At 39.2% G+C, this 19,099-nt stretch overlaps 2 long non-coding RNA genes across 2 annotated transcripts in view; one reads left to right on the forward strand and one right to left on the reverse strand.

Moving 5' to 3' along the window:
- The first annotated feature begins 1,376 nt into the window (after positions 1 to 1,376).
- On the forward strand, positions 1,377 to 14,813 carry LOC106043154 (uncharacterized). The gene is made up of 3 exons (XR_001211539.3): positions 1,377 to 1,512; positions 1,620 to 1,724; positions 13,953 to 14,813. It is a non-coding gene; the product is annotated as an uncharacterized lncRNA (long non-coding RNA).
- LOC106043150 (uncharacterized) overlaps positions 4,949 to 19,099 on the reverse strand; it is a 60,153-nt gene continuing 46,002 nt past the window's right edge. Inside the window, exon 9 of the long non-coding RNA XR_010830083.1 lies at positions 4,949 to 5,339. This is a non-coding gene — a long non-coding RNA (uncharacterized lncRNA). The remainder of the gene's footprint in view (positions 5,340 to 19,099) is intronic.

Raw genomic sequence — 19,099 nt, forward strand, 5'->3', positions numbered from 1 at the left:
CATTTCAAAAAAAAATTCTTTCTTTTCCACCCACTTAAAAACCTGCTTTACCATTTGTTAATGAATAAAAAAGATTAATGTTTGCAGCAACATAAGAACAAAATGAAACTAGTTAACCTACTTCTCTATTTTTCCATTATTTCCCTTGTTACTTATATATTATTCTGTGCTATCTCTTATCAACATGGACCTGTGCTGTGAAATTAAATCAATAACCACTGTGTCTAAACTGAACTCTGAGGGGTAAAAACAAACAAATAAACGACAACAACAAAAAAAACCCTCACACTATTTTTTCCTTTCATTTCTTATTTATTCTGCTGTTTTTGTTTTAATCTACACTTGCTGCAAGTGAGCACCAGTGGATATAAAACACTATCACATAAATAGAGCGATGTTGTACAGCTACTTTGTGCTCAGATAATACTGTTAGAAAGTTGAAACAATTTTCAAGTGATCTGAAATTTGCATCTTTCATGGAAAAAAAGAAGATGGGTTGTAACATGATTTGCTGCGAAGAAAATAGTTGTGGTGAGGTTTAAGAAAAATACCTCCAACTTCCTCCACTTGTGTCTTAGTTTATTTTCCAGCAGATGGACAGTTGTACAAATCTGAAAAGGAAAAAGGTGAGTGCATACATATAGCCAGTGGCATCACAGTAGTCTCTACAGAGCAACCTCCCATATGACTATTATTGAAGGTGCCATTTTTGCCCATAGTTTTTTCAACCTCAATTGGAATTTGCAGAAGCATTTCTTACACCTGAGGTGTGAAATCCACGTTTTTAGTGCCCAGCCTCAGTGGGTGCAAATGCACAGTGGACTGGATGTGACCTGTGAAGTGCATACTCTGTCCATGCCAACTGCCCTGCTCCTTGGTCATGTTGTCCTCTTTTGCTACCATGAGGTTTTATTTGTTTCACAAATATTTGAAGCTCACTTTGACAAAAAGACAGGTGAAAGACACATGTTAAATAAAACATAAGTTTGAAGAAACCTCATATAATACTGTGTCTGCTATTTATCATGTTCCAAAACAGTAAAAGACTCCACAGGAATGGCACTTCACAGCACACATGGGGGTGTTCTGGGTTTGGGGATTATTTTTAATTTTACTTATTTATTTATTTGTGGTCTCTTGTTATTTTTTCTGTTGCAAGTTGTTCTGAACCTCTGAGTGGAATGAATTAGTAAGCAAAACCTTGAGCATGGCCACTTATGCACTGAATTTAAACACTATTTTAATCATTATATTTATTTGCATTGCTTATTAGCATAGTTAATAAACTAATAATAGTTAATAAGCTAATAAAAATAGTTCTGTTTATGAATTTACACTCAGCAGAAAATTATTTCCCACACCCTCTCTTTTAGCTGCATCTGACGTGGTCTTTATCCCTATGCTATTCTTGTTTGCAGCCCCTGAAGAATGAGCTGGACTGAAGTGATATTGCTGTCTGTCCGTCACCTAGCTGACCTCACCTGGAATCATGCAGGCAAACGACTACTGCAGGTAGGCAGTGCTCACTGAACAGAAATTAATGCACTAGTATACATTGTGAGTGCAAAAGGAGCCCATGCACACCAAACCTTATTTCACGACCCTTTTCTGTGTTCCAGGTGTAGGCAACTGCATCTCAGAACGTTTTCGTGTTTATGCTGTGCTCTCTCTGAGCTAACTGGTGCACGTGGTATGGAGGGAGTTAAGTAATTGCAAGTCAGTAGGTGAGGTTCCTGTCTTGCTTTCAGTGAAGTGAGCTCCTGCTGTGTCTATTCAATACTATACCTTTGTTTGTTTGTTTTGCTTTGGTTTGTTTATTACTGATTGGAAAGAACAATAATGAAATATGAACTGCAGCAACATCTGTCCCACTGAATCTAGTTGTTCCAAGACCTGTTTTTCTGCCCTGGAAGTCAGGTAGTCAGACATATGATAGATTCCTAACCATATGGTTCAAAATGTACTTTGCTTAACTTCTTTGTGTCAACCTTTCAGCATACACTGAAACCTGAAATAGGCATAAACATTTAACTCATTTAGTGGTGTTGAGGACTGGCTGTGCTTGCAGTGAGACTGACACATCTGCAGCACCCTGAAGGGTGGTGACAAGCAGCAGGGAAGGACAAAGGACAGAATTGTCAGTGGCAGCAGAAATGGGATACACATCTACAGCCTTCCACTATAAATTATCTCAACTTCAATTTGAACTTTTAGTTTGACTTTCTGTAAGACCAGTTTTGGAGTTAAATTCAAGCTGGAGTTAAAATCTCCAAGGACAGAGATCCTCAGCTTTCCTGGGTGCTTACTCCATTGGTAGACCACCTTCACAAAGCTGTTTACATCATTCATAATTGCCCTTGTTTCAATGCAGTCATTGCCTCTCATCCTGTTGCTGTGTTACTGAGAAGGCTGGCTCTGTCTTATCTGTAGCCCCTCTAAGGCAACTGAAGACAGCAGCTAGCTCCCCCAGCCTTTGCTTCTCCAAGCCGCAAGAACCCCAGCTATATCACATGCAGGTTTAGTATGCATGATTTCAGATAACTAATCTCTTCTCACATAATGTCCTACTTCAAATAATTGATGACCATTTAAAATGTTTTTGTTGTTGTTGTGTTTGTTTGGTTTGGTTGTTTGTTTGTTTGACTGGATTAGATCACTTTCTCAAGCTCTTTCATTCCTGAGGCCAAAGAATAGCCTCACCAAGTCACCCTTTCCTCGTGGCTGTCTATAAGCAAACCTGAACTTTGACCAGCAGAAGAAATGCAAAGGCCATCTTCTGTGATTTTTCCATGTCCTCCTGCTGAGTCTAAGGTCAAAGAAGAGGTGGTTAATGAGCAGAAGTCAAAGCCTCTGAGAGCTTCTCTCTTCTCCCCTTCTTTTCCACTTTCCTCCAGACTTTCAAGCCAAACTGTTGCTGCTAGCTCTGCTGCATGCAGCCCTGCCCAAAAGGATGGCTACCTGGCCACAAAGAGCTAGGAGCTTTGCTAATGTGTCTGTAGCTTCTTTAGAATGAGCCTGACCCTGTGCCTTAGAGGGATGCTCTCCTGGTGAGTCTCAGACTGATCGTGGTCATTGTATCCTCAGGGTGGGTGTTGGCATACCAAGTGCAGCTCCCAGCTTCCTTTTCTCCTTCCTCTGTCAACAGGGTAGGTAAAAACAATTTTACCCTCTTCTTCAGATAATGAATGTACTTACTTGCACATCTTTTTAAAGTAGATGCCTTGATATAAATTGTTTTTCATTACTGGCAGCCATATCTGGGGACTCAGCTTGAGTCACTTGCCCAAACTTCTTACTGTCTGAGTGAAGCAGAGTATTTTATTGTTCATGTTGTTATTGCCATTCTGTGGGATATCAGTGGCCACCGTGAACATGGCTGAAGTTCATGGGTGTATTATCTGTCATTTCTTTAGGCTAAGTTCAAAGAAAATGTAATTCAGTGTAGAATTGAGATCTGAAACAGGAGTTGCTGTACAAGACAGTAATTAATAGCCTGGCAAACTTGAGAGAAAAAAAATCTTTATAGGCCAGTATTTTTTTAGTGACTTGGTACAAACACAAAAGCTGTGTCATATTTGATACTTCTGTGTGGACTTCAGGGGCAGAAAACAGTCAGCTAGGAGAGGCAGAGAGGCGACCAACCGAGAGAAGTCTGGGGAGAGTAGCTTTGGGAAGATACAGAGGGAGCATACCTTCAGGCACTAGGTTCACTAGAAACAGATTTGAAAATTGTAGTCAGACAGCTTGTTTCTGCATTTTCTCTCTCAGGAACACAATGTTGAATACATTCTTTGTAAGTAAACACAGTTGTACTGAAGGAATGCTGAACTTTCTGATTTTCTTAATGGAGTATTCTGGCAATGCATGGAATATTGGATACATTTTCCAGACTGAGCCAAACACATCTGTCATTCTGCAATAATCTTTATTAGTTCAACTTTGAAGTGAGCCAGAACATCACTCCAAATCTCATCACAACCTTAACAGAGCTTGGACAACTGAACAGATTGCTTTGCTGCTTAATATGGAGCGGCTGACAGCAGTGGGGCCACAAAGTGCTGAATGCTGTAGTGTGGAGCTCCAAGTAGTACCCAGGATGGATAAGCACCTCTAGAGAGAGAGCACATGCCCTGGTGCTTTATGACCATGCAGTGTGCTGATCAAAGCTGTCAAACAGGGATGTTTCCAGGACCTGATTTTTGCTCAAAATGAAGTTGTGAGGTGCATCTGCACTTGAATTCTAGCACATATCCTGAATGTACCCCCTTTTTGTGCTCTGGTGAGTAGATGTCACCCATCTTTAGACAAGAAATTGGGTATTTTCCCATTCGAATTGGAAAAAAATGTATTTATTTCCAGTTTTGTCCATTTTTCAAATCTGTTCATTACACTATCATCTTCAACATGGAGTGTGCATGGTGCCTCTGTGCACTTCTGTGCTTTTCCTATGCTCATTCTTTCAAGAGGCATTGTGGCTTCTATTGTGTTCACTGCAAAGCCTTAGAAGTGTTTCCTTAGTGAGAATTACAGGTCATCAGGACAGCAGTAACTGGCCTAAGTATACTATTATTTATTATTTATATCTTACATAGTGCCAAAAGTATAACAGGTACTTTGAGTCTGGTCTATAGCACAGTGAAATCAATAGGAAATGATCCTTAATTAATTGGGCTTCTGTTCCTAAAGTAATTCAGCACTTCCACTGAGAATTAACTCATCAGCTTCTCTTGCTAAGTAAACATCACAATAAATAATATAAACTGTTGCTTTCACAATGTTTTGTTTTCCTGCAACTCAAAAGAAGCTTTTGTTTAAAGTTTAAAACTTTTATGGAGCTATGCCTCTGGGCATTTTAGACAGAAGATGAATAAAAAATGGTCTAGAGTTTTATTTAGAAAACCATTCCTGTGCATATATGGGCTTGTCATTCTGAAATGAAATTTTCATACAAGCTTTCAGCCCAATGGACCAAGTGGAATCTTCAGATTTAAGAATTAATAAGTATTCTGCCACTCAATGGATCCCTGAGCACTCTGTCCACACAAAAATCTGTCTACACTCCCTGAGTGCTTTGAGTTTTTTTCATATTTACTGTGAGTTAGTGCAATGTGTTTTTACATGCTGCTACCTGCAATATGCAATTCATCCAGTAAAACTAGGCAACTTCACAGACTACTAATTATTTCTAACTTCAAACACCCGTAAAGGCATACTGCATCAGATCATGGTGAAACTTACAGCTAAGGTTGGTATCTATCACAAGAAAAACAACTTCCACAGTGCCAGGTCTCTCCAACAACATGGTTCTTCCCAGGTTGTCATAATGTGCTCTTCTTAGGCTGTCAGGTGGGAATACAACAAAATCAGTCCCGGCTTTGTACGAGCATCCCAACCTTTGAGATCCAGAGTGATTGTGTAAGGCTCTGTGCTCGTACCATATCTGAGATGCATAGCTTCCTTTCACTCATTTGTCCCCTTCCTCCCACTCCTGATTTTTCAGCTGTGACAATTTGCTTAGATTGCGTAGGATGTCTGAGGCAGGGAAGAGGCCTAGAGCAAAATCCCAGTGCTGTCTGTGGACACTGGCTGCTACCCCGTGAGCACCATCTAGCTGACTCCAAGCACAACAGCATGGGAGGCTGAGCAGATGCTTCTCCTAAAACTCAACAAAACAAGCTTTTTGTGCTACAGTTTGGTGATGTAAGATATATAAATACCATGAAGCACCTGGGAGACTGATATCCATATAAACCACTTGTCATAAAAGCATGTCAGGTTGTCTCACAGTGCAGTGACGTGACAAAAGTATCTTCTGCTATCTGGGACATTTGAAAGGAGCGAGTTTCATAGTCTAGGTTTTTCTAGGTTTTTTCATCTAGGTTTTTCAAACCTTTGTACTGTATAAATATCAGGAGTATTGCATCCTATTTGTTTTCAGCTGATTTTTGTAAAGACAAAGGTTTCTGTAAAGACAGTACTATGCCGAGGAAGAAGCACTGAATTGAAGCTGGAAAATCTCCTTTTTGCCTGGATACTCTGTGTGGTTACTCATCTGAGAAACAGGATTGAGAATTTATCTCATTTTTCTTCAAAAATGTTCTGTACAGATGACTTAATTACTTCTTGCATAGTAATTTGAAATGGAAAATTCTGTCATGTTCAAAATTAGAAAAGGTTTTTGCTCTCATTTGAAGAACTTTGGCTCCTTGTTTTTTTGTTTTTGTTTGTATATGTGTTTTATTGTTCTTCCAGATTTTAAATTTTCACTCCTGTTAGAAACAGTCTTGCTGAAGAATTTGCCTGGAATGGTGACAGTCTAGCATTTTAGAAGCACTGTTTGCTGTTAGCCTTAGCAATGCGCTGATACATGGGGAGGATGGCTTGCATTGTAGAAATAGAGAGATCAGAGATTCACTGGACTGAAAGCCACTGTAAAACTATGAAATCATGTATCCAATTTGTCTTCCAGTTTAAGTGGGCATCTGTTTATTCTTTTATTTATATTCTTTATGGTTCATGGGTTCATTTTTTCTCAGGCAAAGATAAAATACTGGCTTTCCTTAAAAGCGTCCCACTTAGTCGTCTTCTGTGCAGAATGGCGTTGTGAGGAAAGATGTTAGGTGGGAATGGAGAGAACATTGCGAGGAGGTGTGGAAGGATTTGTTTTTTGATGTATGAACTTCCAATCTAACTGATATTAATATAAATTAGAAATTCAGCTCATGAAAACTCATGTTTCAAATTAAAGAAAAATACAGTAGACACCTAGACATATGGAAATTTGGTGTGTAAAATTCAAGAGTTACTTATGGGGTCTACAGTGATGGGCTGTATGAACAGTGCAGCTTGAAAACATTTTTGTTAGTAAATTCAGGAGTAGCTGGAAACACCTGAAGAATATAGAGTATCAGCACATACATCCCTCAAGTACACAAATGTCAATCTTCAAAGCTAGTTTGGAACAGTATAAGGAGATTGTTATTGACTACACCACCGGCAGCAACATTCAACTCCATGGATTTTTTTAGGCCGTCTCAGTATTTTGGGGGGAAGGAGGATAAAATAACTCAGAAAAATTCAAAGCTTTTCAAATGATGACACCAACTTTCACCTGGTCATGTCTGGTAGTGCTGTGGAAGGTGCTTTGTGATGGTGCCAGCTACCCTCACAAGTCACGCTCTGTGTACCATTGTTTCAGTGGCTGATCTGGGCATGTTGCTGCTGGTGAATTTAGGACTTGCCTGCTACCTCTGGCCTACCTAAACAGTTACTCTATTCTCTGCCCTATCAAAATCTATTTGGCTTGGAGTGCTTTGTTTGAGGTTTGTTCTAGTTGAGGTAGTCATGTCTCCCCACCAGCTGATTTGAAGTGATTTTGGCAGTTGTCTCCTTGTACTGACCAGTATCAGGGAAGCTGATACTTTAGTAGGAGTTGGGTGTGAGTCAGTAGACTCATCGACTTCGCTAGATCTCTTTACACAGATATTATTTAATTTAATCCGAACAGGAATATTTTTCAAAGGTAAATAGGATGAGGGTTGGCAGCACCAGCAGATACACATAATTTGTTATTTTTAGTGCCCCAACAACATGTTAGCAAAGCCATCTTATCAACAGCTGGCTAGTTCCTGAAATTAGCAAGAATTTGGTTCTCCCTCTACAGAAGTACTGCAAGGTTGTAAAGGCAAGCTAAAGATACTTTTTTTAAAGGTAATCAATGATAATTTATAGCTATATTCATTGTGGAATTGATGTCTTGTTTCTTTGAGAAAAAATGAAATATGTTTCTTCCTTCACCATTTTTCTCAAATGCCTATTTAAGAAATGAATTCCTTAATCTCCAGATGTCCCTTAAGGTTTGTTTTAATCAGGGTGGGTTTAAGCATAAAAATTGTGTGAGAGCCTGCAGGTGATCCTCACATAGGGAAACTGGTGTGACTTTTATTTTCTGGGATGCGCTCCCCAAACACCCCACCTGCAGTGCTGAATTTTTCCATGCAGGGGAAAGAAGCAGTGGTACTTTGTATACTGTTCTGCCTTCAGAGGCTCAGAGCAAACTACAAGAAGTTGAGTACTCTCAGGTATAAGTGTACCCAAAGATGTAAATTAATGCCTACGTGCTTAAAACAGCAGTCACTTTGTGTTGATGTGGGACTTAGCACAGATATTCTCCTGCTCCCCTTATCCTTGTATGATGACAAAGCCCCTAAGAAGGGCTTGTATGCCACTAAGGGGCTACTGCAAAATTGCATTTCTCTCCCTGTCTGCATCCTACACTTGGCCTTCAGACAGTCTTCTGAGTTCTTTTGACTCCGTGTGTGATTAGTGAACTAGTGGTAATGGCATCTCTCTTCTTCCCTCAGCAGTTGGGAGGAGAAATTTATTAATGTTTGTAAGGTAATCAAATACGATGACAGGGAGCACATATATTCCTAGCTCCTAGGGGAACAGTCAACTAAAGACACGTGGGGCACAAAGACTTTGTAAAATATGAAACCTCTGTGAATTTATTCCTTTTAATTGTATTCCATATTGTATTTTTGAGTACCTCCTTGTAAAATGGTGCATAATCTTTAATGAACACAAGACTAGAAGGTCTCCTTTAGATTTAAATTTGAAATATTTGCATAAATTTAGCTCCATAAAATTATTTTATTGGCAAATCAAAATGCACACACAGATGTACCTTTCAGAGCTTAATTTTGTAAACAAGGCATCATATTCTGCTCTCAGTGAAGCTGGCAAAACTCTACGGTAACATCAATAACATCAATAGATTTACTTGAGATTTATATTTGGGTAACTGAGAGCAGCATTTGGCCTAAAGACTCCAGAGTGAGAAGCATGTAATTATTCATCTGCCCAGTAAGTGCAGTCTACTTGGAAAATTTACAGCTAGAGTAAAAATTTCGTGCCAATCAATTTTTAGTCTGTTTTAACATTCACATTTCATCCCTATCTCATTCTTTTGTTAGATAAATAAGTTTTTTTTTTCTTGCTTGCACACCAAGGAACTCAAAGAATCCAGCTTTATTGCAGATATAAAATCTCTGTGCTTTTATATATGACCAAAACACCAACAAGTTTAGTTTAGTGAGAGATTATGTACAGAGTGCAATGGTCTAATCGGGTCTCAAGGGCTTTGAAATATTAAGCTCCATTTCTGTTTCAAATTAGTCCTGTTATCTACTTTTCCAATGAAAACATGTTCAGCAAAAGGAATATCTTTTAAATAGCTTAACTGCTTTAAGATTACAACAAAAATTCCCAGCTGCTAAATATTGTATTATGACTGTCAGTCAACTGCGAGTGATATACACATATCCAAATTACCCTAGCCCTAATATTCAACGAGTAGTTACTTGCCTTTGTACATTGCAGAGAGATTTCTATTCAAGCAGCAGTCTGCAGTCACATGCCAGAGTCTGGAGCTAAGTTACCTACCCCTCTTAAATCATTTGGGAGTTCTGTCTGTCCAACATTATCTGACCTTCAATTTTTCTTTCCAGCAGCATATGCTGAGACTCATATTTTTAATTTCTTTCTGTCACTGAAACACATATACCACCGGGGCTCAAAACTTTAAATTTCAAATAATATATATAGGCTAAAGGCAAAATCATAAACTAAAACCACCTTGGAAACTCTAGGATGAAATCCTTTGAGCCTTTTGTTAAAATATATAGTGGCTACCACAAGTTAATGAAAATGTATTTTAAATGCATGCTAAGAAACCTAGGTGGAATAAATATAATGGCCTCATTCTCTGAAATATAATGTTGATATATAACTATTATACATAAAGTGCATTAGAACATCCAAAACTAATGGTGACCTTTGGTTTAAGCAGCACTTGCTGAATTGGAAATAACGTTTCTCTCTGGAAACAGATTGCCTTTTACTGGGGAGGAAGGATGTTCAAGCAGAGGAAGGCAGGGCTACCCGTCACCATGCCAGAGCAGGCTGTGGAATAGGCAACAGATCCAGAATTGTACCTGCAACAGTTATTCATATTTTTCATCAATCAGGCTTTATTAAATGTTTTTTAGGAGAGGGATGAAAGGGGAAAAAACCAACCAAACAAAAAACACTACACATGATCAGACACTCCCTGAATTTAGCACTCATATCTCTGATGCATTTTTTGCATTCAGTGATTCGCTTCTCACTCTCTATATGAGACCAGGGTGTCTAACTGGTGTCTATGTGGGGTCTAACTCTATCCCGTCTTAATTAAATTGCAGAATCAGCAGAAGTCAATGTCAGGGAGTGACTGCTGTGATCAGGGCTGCACAGACTAAGTCCTGAGAACAGAGTAAATGGTGTGCCGGGATAAGGCTGAGTCTCTTGAAGGACAACATATGTGGTCACCATCCTGTACACCTTTGGTTTAAAAAAGAAGAAAAAAGTGAAGGAGAAGGGGGAAGGATAGAAAAAAAAGTGATGTTTTGCTGGAACATTTAAGCTGTGGTGTGATGCCTGGGCTTTCAATCTCACCTCTGATAACTTCAGAAAGAGAAAAAAAAAAACAGTGTAAAAATTAATTGGTCAAAGCATGAGTATTGCTTGTTACACAAATGTAACAAACTGTTATTTTTCACTCATGTGTACTTACCATTAGAAAAGTTTTAAGGGTAACATAAAAAAATGAGATGATAGCTGCCAAAGGTATTTTAAGATTAATCAGCATGACTGCATTTTCAGAGAGAGGGAAGTTCAGAAACAACTTGATATTTTTTGACCTTAGGGTGGTGAAGGTAATGTGTTCAGTTTCCAAAAAAGGAGTATTTACATCTTTGTACCTTAACTGTACCTTTGTTCCTTCCCCACTTGCCAGTTTATTGGCATTGGCGGGGCATCTGGAGGTAGTTGTTTCTGTTTTGTGAAGATAAGGTTGCATCGTGGAGGATGTGGAGCAAGGGCAGGGGAATTGAGACACAGGAATGAGGCAGCAGGTACAAATCAAGGGAGATGAGCACAAGCACCTGCTTCTCAAATGATTCCCCATGTTTGCAAACTGATTAACAGCCAAACTCTTTCCTTTATTGAGGTGAGGAACAGAGCAAAAGGGGACTCCACTAACAGTGATAAGAAGTGTCTTTTTAGGCATATAGGCTAGGAGTTTAGATATGATTATTCTTTCAGGAGGAGCTTTTTGGTCATTGTGGGAAGGTGAAAACCGATTCTCAAAAATCCCTTCCACGTTGCACATTTTGCCTTTCAGATAAAAAGCTCTTCACTTCCAGAGAAAACTCATGCACCTCTTGACATATAATTATACTTCTTTCTTGCAAGTGGCCTGTTTTCAGGGATGCTGCACACCCGTCTCTTTGATCAGCACAATACGACCAACCCAAACATCAAATTCATTGCTTACCACTCAGCAGCAGATATTAATTCACTTTGCAAAAGCAGAGGTTGCTCAGATTGTCAGTGTTGTTCCATGGTATGTGAGAGCAGAGCTCAGCTGAAGCAGTGCTGGTACCTTGAGAGCCACTGTCGTGCTCACCAGTGTTGGGCATCATCTACACTGGGTGAACAGGGGCAGGCAAAAGGGCTGGTGTGAGTCCCAAACGGCTCATACAACAGCAAGGATCAGGGTGTGCCACCATGCTTCCCTTGGGATGGGTTGCCAGTGGCAAACATGCATTCATATAAGAGATGGTTGTGGTCCTTCCTTTCAGATCAAGGCTGCAGCAAGCCCTGGGTGTTGCATTCGGAGATAGATACACCAGCATTTAGCCCCCAGTTATGTGCACATCAGTCCTACTGAGGCCAGTATTTCTTCTGCAATTATAGGTTTTGAAAGGAATATAATTGTGGAAACCCTGCTGCATTATTAAAAATTATAATCAGCATATGTCAATGCCCCATTTCTCTGCAAATAAATTAGTTTGGATTTAAAGGGTTCTGCGTTTATTAGGCCTGCACCTCTGGTAGTCAGATACAGTCTACAGTCAGTTCTGTAGATAATATGCATTAATGTATGTGGCTTCTATATTGTATACATTTGTCATCTCTAAATGTTGTGAAAATTGCTTCGCTGACAATACTTCCTGGTCTGCTCTCTATATTTAATGGTCAAAGGAAGTGTGTCATCGGGTGTTCTCAGATAACAATGAAGCAGAAACATAAAGATCCAATTAAACTATAACAATAATCAAAAGTTAAAGACTCGTCAGTATAGCATTGGAGAAAAATGTACATTTAAAGAATTAGGCCAACCTTCTATCCTTCCATTTTTTGAATATCTAAATAGTTTGGTTTTAAAATATTATGACTGATTATATAATGTTAAAGAGCACTAAAAGTAAAAGGGTTTGAAATAATTTAGGAATTCTTCGATCTTCCTGCAGTCCTTACAGGATATTAGGCAGTGGGAGCTGGGCGATGACTGTGTAACAGCATGGGTATGCATTTATAAATACTGCTTTCTGGATACTGTCCTGGATAAAGTTTTAAAGTCTGTCGACTATTTTAGACTGCATGAACATCAGTAAAATGCAATCATGTTTTGTTTTAATACTTAGATGCCTCGAAAACAGATAACAGAAAACAACAACAACAAAAACAAACAAAACAAAAAAATTATGACAGTATTGTTCTGCGCTAATATTCAGCTTGCCCCCTAAGGCAAACTCATTTTATTCTGAGTTTCAAGGTTTTGACTAAAAGGACACAGAAACACTTGGATTGAAACTTAAACTATGAAATTTTGATGCAAGATAGGTTCCAGCACCACCACTGGCTGTTGTGAAGTGTGCTGCTCTGAGAAGCTCTGTGATGCTGTAAAAAAATTAACAATAATAACTGAATAAAGCATTAGTAATGACAGAAATGGTCAATTTAGGAAAAACCTTTGTACTGTTCTATATCCTGATTTTGATTTTATGATGTGTATTAGTATCTTTACAGCTCTGCTATGGAGATATTTAATCACAAAGTACAATGTTATTTTCCAAGATTAAAGATGTTTCTAAATCCTTTGTAAAGCACTTTTGAGAAAAGGCATCAATGAATTTTATGAATAGCAAATCTGTGAATCTATAATGTATTTCTGTAAATTACAATGCCATTATAGTATCGGTGTCTTTTAACAAAACATAAGAGAAATCTGAAGACTGCTTTAAAGTATTTTTGTTCTTCAATTAAAATATTAATGATCATTTTCATTATTTCAACTTCCTGATCATTATGAAAAATGCAAATTGTTTAAATTCACTTATTCAAATTTCACATAAAAAGGAAAAAGTATTGAATTCTACTGTGGACTGAATGACCACAATTTTCATATGAGTGTAGCCCCAGACAAGATTCTAAATTTGGCTTCTGAGTTTTAATTAAAATGTCCAGACTTTCTGTCACAATGAACTGATGAGGGGCAGAATCCTAGTGTATGGCTCATCGGGAAAACAAGAATTGTTATGAGGGTTTTCAGAGCATTACAGAGTGTTCATTTATCTCATTGTAATACAACCCCCACAAACATGCACCTCATCTTTATGAAGCTTTATTTACTTTATCATGTAGATACAAAAAGAGAAAAAAAAAAAGAAAGAAAAAAAATAGGTTTCATTCACTACATGTTCTCATTGCTTTTAGAGAAATGCTAGTAAATGATACTCAAGAATAAGTAGGACGGGTAGGACTGGTAAACCTTTTTTTTTTTTTTTTTTTTTTTTTCTGCCTGTTGATATTCATGGGGCTTGCTCAGTGCATGTTTTCTGCTTTCTGCCCTTGTGACCATTGCTCACTCATTTATTTTCAATTTTTATTCTTTTTCAGCACTATTCTACCCAACCCATCCCTCTACCACTAAGATTATTCTTTTCCTCTACCTTTCCAGGACTTATCCTTCCTAACACAGTCCTGGTTTCCCTGCCCTCCACTGTTCTCATTCTTCCCATTTGTTGCTCTTCATTTCCCTTCTGTGTTTTCTCTTTCTTCTGCAGGAGAAGCAGAATGCTGTCCTACCCACAGCACAGCCCGTCACTGCCACCAGGAGCTAAGCCTGCGCTGAGCACACCAGGTCAGGACTGATGCAGTGAGTGCTTCCCCCTGTTCTCACCAGGAGAATTTGCCCAGCTCCTCTAAGGATGAGAAAGATTGCAGAGGGGGTGTCTACAGTTTTTCTCCTCCTAACACTGTCTCCCACCTGGAAATGGTAAGCTACATGAAGCATTAAGTAAAAGGGTAGCTGTTTTGTGCATTTCTCCAACTTATAATTTCTGGGTACCTTTGAGTGTTTACTACACTTATATGCATATACATATAATTTATCTTTGTGCAGTGTATTATTTATTTGGGGAATAAAAACCTTTAGCAGTGAGCAAAACCAGCAACGGACTTCAGATATAACCTGCTCAAGAGTAAGAGAAGATTCACAATCTGTTCTCCAATGACCTGAAATTATTATGAATTTTGCATTACAGCCCAGTGTGACAGCATGGCATTTCACTGTATGACTGGCAATGTCTGCTTTGGGCACCATTGACAACATGAAATGAGTTAGAGGAGCACACCATATACCCTGCAAACTGTTGTGCAGAAATTCAGGGATTACAATTTTCTCTCCTGAGAAGAGAGAGTTTACCAGCTGAAGCTGTGTTAAATTATGGAAGAGAAAATCAAGTGCTATAATTGTGGGTGTTTATCACAGCCACATGTGTGTTTTTTTTAATTTATTTCTATTAATAGAAATTTGATCAGAACAGGGTAAATCTGTGCCCACAAAACAAATGTGATCATCTGCAAACAAAGTAAGTGAAAGGGACATTTTGTATTGTTTTGTTTTATAACACTCATTTTGAGGAACTAATCTTTATTTTATGTTTTTGTCATATGCCTTCATGTTAAAGTAAACACACTGTATAACTCTTAATAATAACTCTTAATACTCTTAATAACTCTTAAATAAAAGCAGTTTTTGTCTGAGGAGCAAAATAAGATAGCAAAGCTTGATTGAGCACTATCATGGTAGTAGATTTGTATAATCTGCAGATAGGGAAAACAGCAAAGGGTGTTCTAATTCCAACTATGCCTATTATATCAACAATAGCATAAGGAGTGCCTGCAGTTTCTTTAATATCATGTCATATTAGGGCAAAAAAGTTATTTCCAGAAAATCCCAGTACCTTTACAACACCTGAAGAACATCCCTTTCAAAGAGCTGGTCCTTTCAATCAGTATGTTCCTCAGTGAGGGAAGATCTTAGCTGGGAGAGAGCAGGTCCATGCTCAGACAGTGAATCCATGAGTGAATAAACAATATGTCAAAACCAAGAATATTTATTTGGGAAGGGGCCATGCTAGATTGTGATGTACTTGAACAATAAGTCACTGAAAGATGAGGCAAAAGTCAGTAGTCCGGATATACATATGCATTTAACGCACCCCAGGGGATCCTACTGGTTCCCCACAGCTGCTTTGGGAGGACATCTGCATCCTGCAGTCGTAGCTGCTAGAGTCTTGTATGGGAAGTCTCAAGGGGCATTGGTTACCCATGCACCCAACTGAGCTGGGTCAGTAGTCTCTTAAGAAGAGCCATATTGCGCAGGTTCAAACAGTGCCTGTGATTGTCCTTTTAGCTCTGGTGTTAGCAATGACAGGAGCTGCTTCTGGGAATTAAGAAGCCGTAACAAGAGGTATTGAATGCTATTAGAGCTCTTTCTCTCTTCCCGAGGTGCTGGTGATGCCTAGACAGCAGCTTTGCAGGCAGTGGCAACTTGAAAAGAATGGTAGAAAGCACATGGGAAAATTTCTTAGAACCATATCACAGAATGGCTTGGGTTGGAAGGGATATTAAAGATAATCCAATTCCACCCCCCCTGCCATGGTCAAGGATGTCACCTGCTAGATCAGGTTGCCCTGGGCCCCATCCAGCCTGGCCTTGAACACCTCCAGGGATGGGGCATCCACAGCTTCTCTGGGCAACGTGGTCCAGTGCCTCACCACCCTCTGAGTGAAGAATTCTCTCCTAACATCTAATCTAAGTAGCCCCTCTTTTTGTTTAAAACCATTCCCACTTCTCCTGTCATTATTTGACTGAGCAAAAAGTTGCTCTTCATCTTTTTCATAAGCACCCTTTAAAGAACAGAAGGGATGCAATGACGTCTGCCTGGAGCCTTCTTGTCCATCAGACTAAACATCCCCAGCTCTCTCAGCCTTTCTTCATAGGCGAGGTGCTCCAGCTCTCTGATCATCTTTGTGGGAATATTCACCTCTTCAAGCCCCTTACACTTTCCCCTTTTTTTCCCATACCCAAGAATGTAAATAACCTCATTTGTAATCGTGTAAACTGGATCTTCTGGGAGTGGGAAAAGTTTCCAGCTGGGTACAAACTTGCAAAGCCATTAACTGGAAACTAACATGTGCTTCTTAACAAAGCTAGTTTCATCACATTAGAGAAAATGAACACAAGCAAGAGATTCTTTCAAAACTTTTACTGTGTGGTAGCTTGAACCTCAAATGTTATTGCTAGATAGCCTGTGGTTTACCTGTCTGACCCCTGACCGGAGGTCACTATCCAGCATTAAGCTTTTCCCTTAAGGAAAAATAGGTGTTTCACGGTGACACCCAAAACAGTGAGGATGCTGAGGACTAGCAGGAAATTGGGACAGAATCACAAGTCCCATCACTGTCTGTAGCAGGGATCTGGGGAAGGCCTCTGTCCAGTCAGGGCCCTTGAATTCCCTCCCAGAGAATCAGCATTTACAAAAACACTCTGATATAAGCATCTCAGGGGTACAATTCTCTTTCTAAGAAGATGACTACCCAGAAAATGATAGTAGCCAGGCCATGGACAAGAAAACACTAAAAGTTTCATGGGACCAGGGAGAAATGAAAACAAAGCATGACTGATCACTAGGCAACACTGATGGGAGATGGCAACCCTTGATTATCTGAAGCCTGCTCTTTCCACTGCTTGTGTTGAAGAAAATAGGCTCCGTTATCATTTGGGTGTATCATGATCCTCACCATGACCTGTAAAGCTGACTACAGTGTAAGTGAAGGACCCACTGAATTTCAGTTGTCTTTGATCTTTGTAAATAGGCACGTGTTTCTTCTGAGTTCACCATAAAAATAAATTAATAATTTATTAATTAATATGCCACAGTTTGTGCCTTAGGTTTAGGAGAGCAGTTGTGGGAAGAATGCACATCTGCCTCCTCTCTGCCCCTTCCCACCAAAGGAGCTGCTGACTGGTGTGGCTCAGGACTCATTCTCATCAGCATGACTTTAACCTGAGCTGACCTTCTGCTGCCTGTGGGAAACTATCAATGAAACAGTTTGTTTCACCGACAGTGAGTAGCAAATTGGTTCATTCTGTAATTTCAAAATAACTTGAATCCTTGGTCATTCATTGGTCAATCATATTTTCCTTTTTTCAGCTTTTCAATTGATACAATGCCTTATTTTAAAGAGGAGATTAATAGTTTCTCATTAGCAGAAGCTATTGAAAAATGGGAAATGTGGGCCTGAAACCTTTTTCTCTTTAACTTTAAATAAAAATGCCCTTCACACACATAAGAAAACTTTAACTTATTCAATTTTCTTTGCTGCAGAATGTCCCTCACTGACTGACCCACGGTGCTATGCGTTTGTTATAAATCATAGCCAGAGTGGGAACATCGAACTGTGATGTACAATGCTGTTCAAATCACACTTGCTTTCCTCTAAGGAGCTTGCTTGTTATGGAGACTTGTGAGTTATAAATAGGACAACATAAAATGAGCTCCACTGCAAAATGTGCCTGAAAATATTTTCTCTGTGGGGAGAGAATCTTTTCAAAGAGACTTTTGGTTTTTCTTCTCCAGTACTTCCTTCTTCTGTTCTCTGTCCTGAGTATGTCAAGACTCAACCAGGTCAGTAGGACTTTGCTATTCAGAATGTGCTACTGCTTTCCTCCTCTTTGCCACAGGCCCTAATATGGTGTTTCGGTTTGATCATCCACAGAATAAGGAATTTCTTTTAACTTAGATTATAATTTGAGGACCAGCATAAAATAGCATTACCACACAGGACAAGGGCTGCCTCTGACAGTGTAAAATACCTTTGAAGGTGATTGAATCTTTGTTCAAGTCAGAAGCAGAGGAGAAAACTAGTTGTAACTCAGAGTTAGATTCCTTAACCTGTCTTCTCTCTTTTTGTCTCCAGATATCCTGTGTAATGACTATGGAAAGCAAAAGCTTCCCCTGATCTTGCAGTTTTCGTATTCCCTGCTGCTACTGGTACCACAGCCTCAGTCACAGAGAAGAAAGGAAGAAAGAGGACGATGGTTTTAATGCCTCTGTGAGTATGAGGGCTCATTGGCATAGCATGGAAACAATAGTTATCTGGGACAGTTTAACAGTGAACTGTTAAACAGTGACACAAACCACCTTCCCTGTATCTACAGCTCACCCTGAAGCATTGTGACTGAATTTCTAGAAAGCTTTAATGGCTGCTGGGTAGGGGATGGAGAACCAGAGAGCTACGCTCAGGTCCGGACAATGCCACTGGCTTGCTGAGTGACGACCCTGAGTTTGTCTCTTCATCTCTTCATCTCTCAGTGGCAATTCCTTTTGAGTTTGGTCATTGTGAATCTCTTCCTGACAGGAAGGACGGCCTCTTGCTGTGTATTGGCATTAGCATATAATCTCCCAATTCCTAGTATTTCTAGCAATAAAACTACAGTGGAATGCAAATCTTTATCATTATATAGCTACTAATGCATCATTCGCACCACTTTTTTTCTGAGTTCCCAAAATTTTATGTGTGAAAAAGTAAATAAGAGCAGTGAATTACTGGAAGATCATCTGGAGGGAGATGTGAAATAAATCAACATAAATCATGGAACAATAAAGTCTTAATTTTTAATGTTTTTCCTTTTCCTACTTTAGTGATGGATTTTATTCCTTCCCCTTCAAGTTCTAGTGGCAGTCGGCTGTTACACAGCCTCCATTAGGAGAACATACTTTTGTTGCTATAGCAATTCTTTCTCACTCTGATATTTTATTGCACTCAGATGCTGCTGGGAAAAGAAAAAAAAAATCATCACTGACCTCCTCACAAATGGTCAGCCTCCCTGATCTCTTATTTCTGAGCAACTTTTAACTATA

Source organism: Anser cygnoides, chromosome 3 (assembly GCF_040182565.1).
Source record: "Anser cygnoides isolate HZ-2024a breed goose chromosome 3, Taihu_goose_T2T_genome, whole genome shotgun sequence".
Lineage (NCBI taxonomy): Eukaryota > Metazoa > Chordata > Aves > Anseriformes > Anatidae > Anser > Anser cygnoides.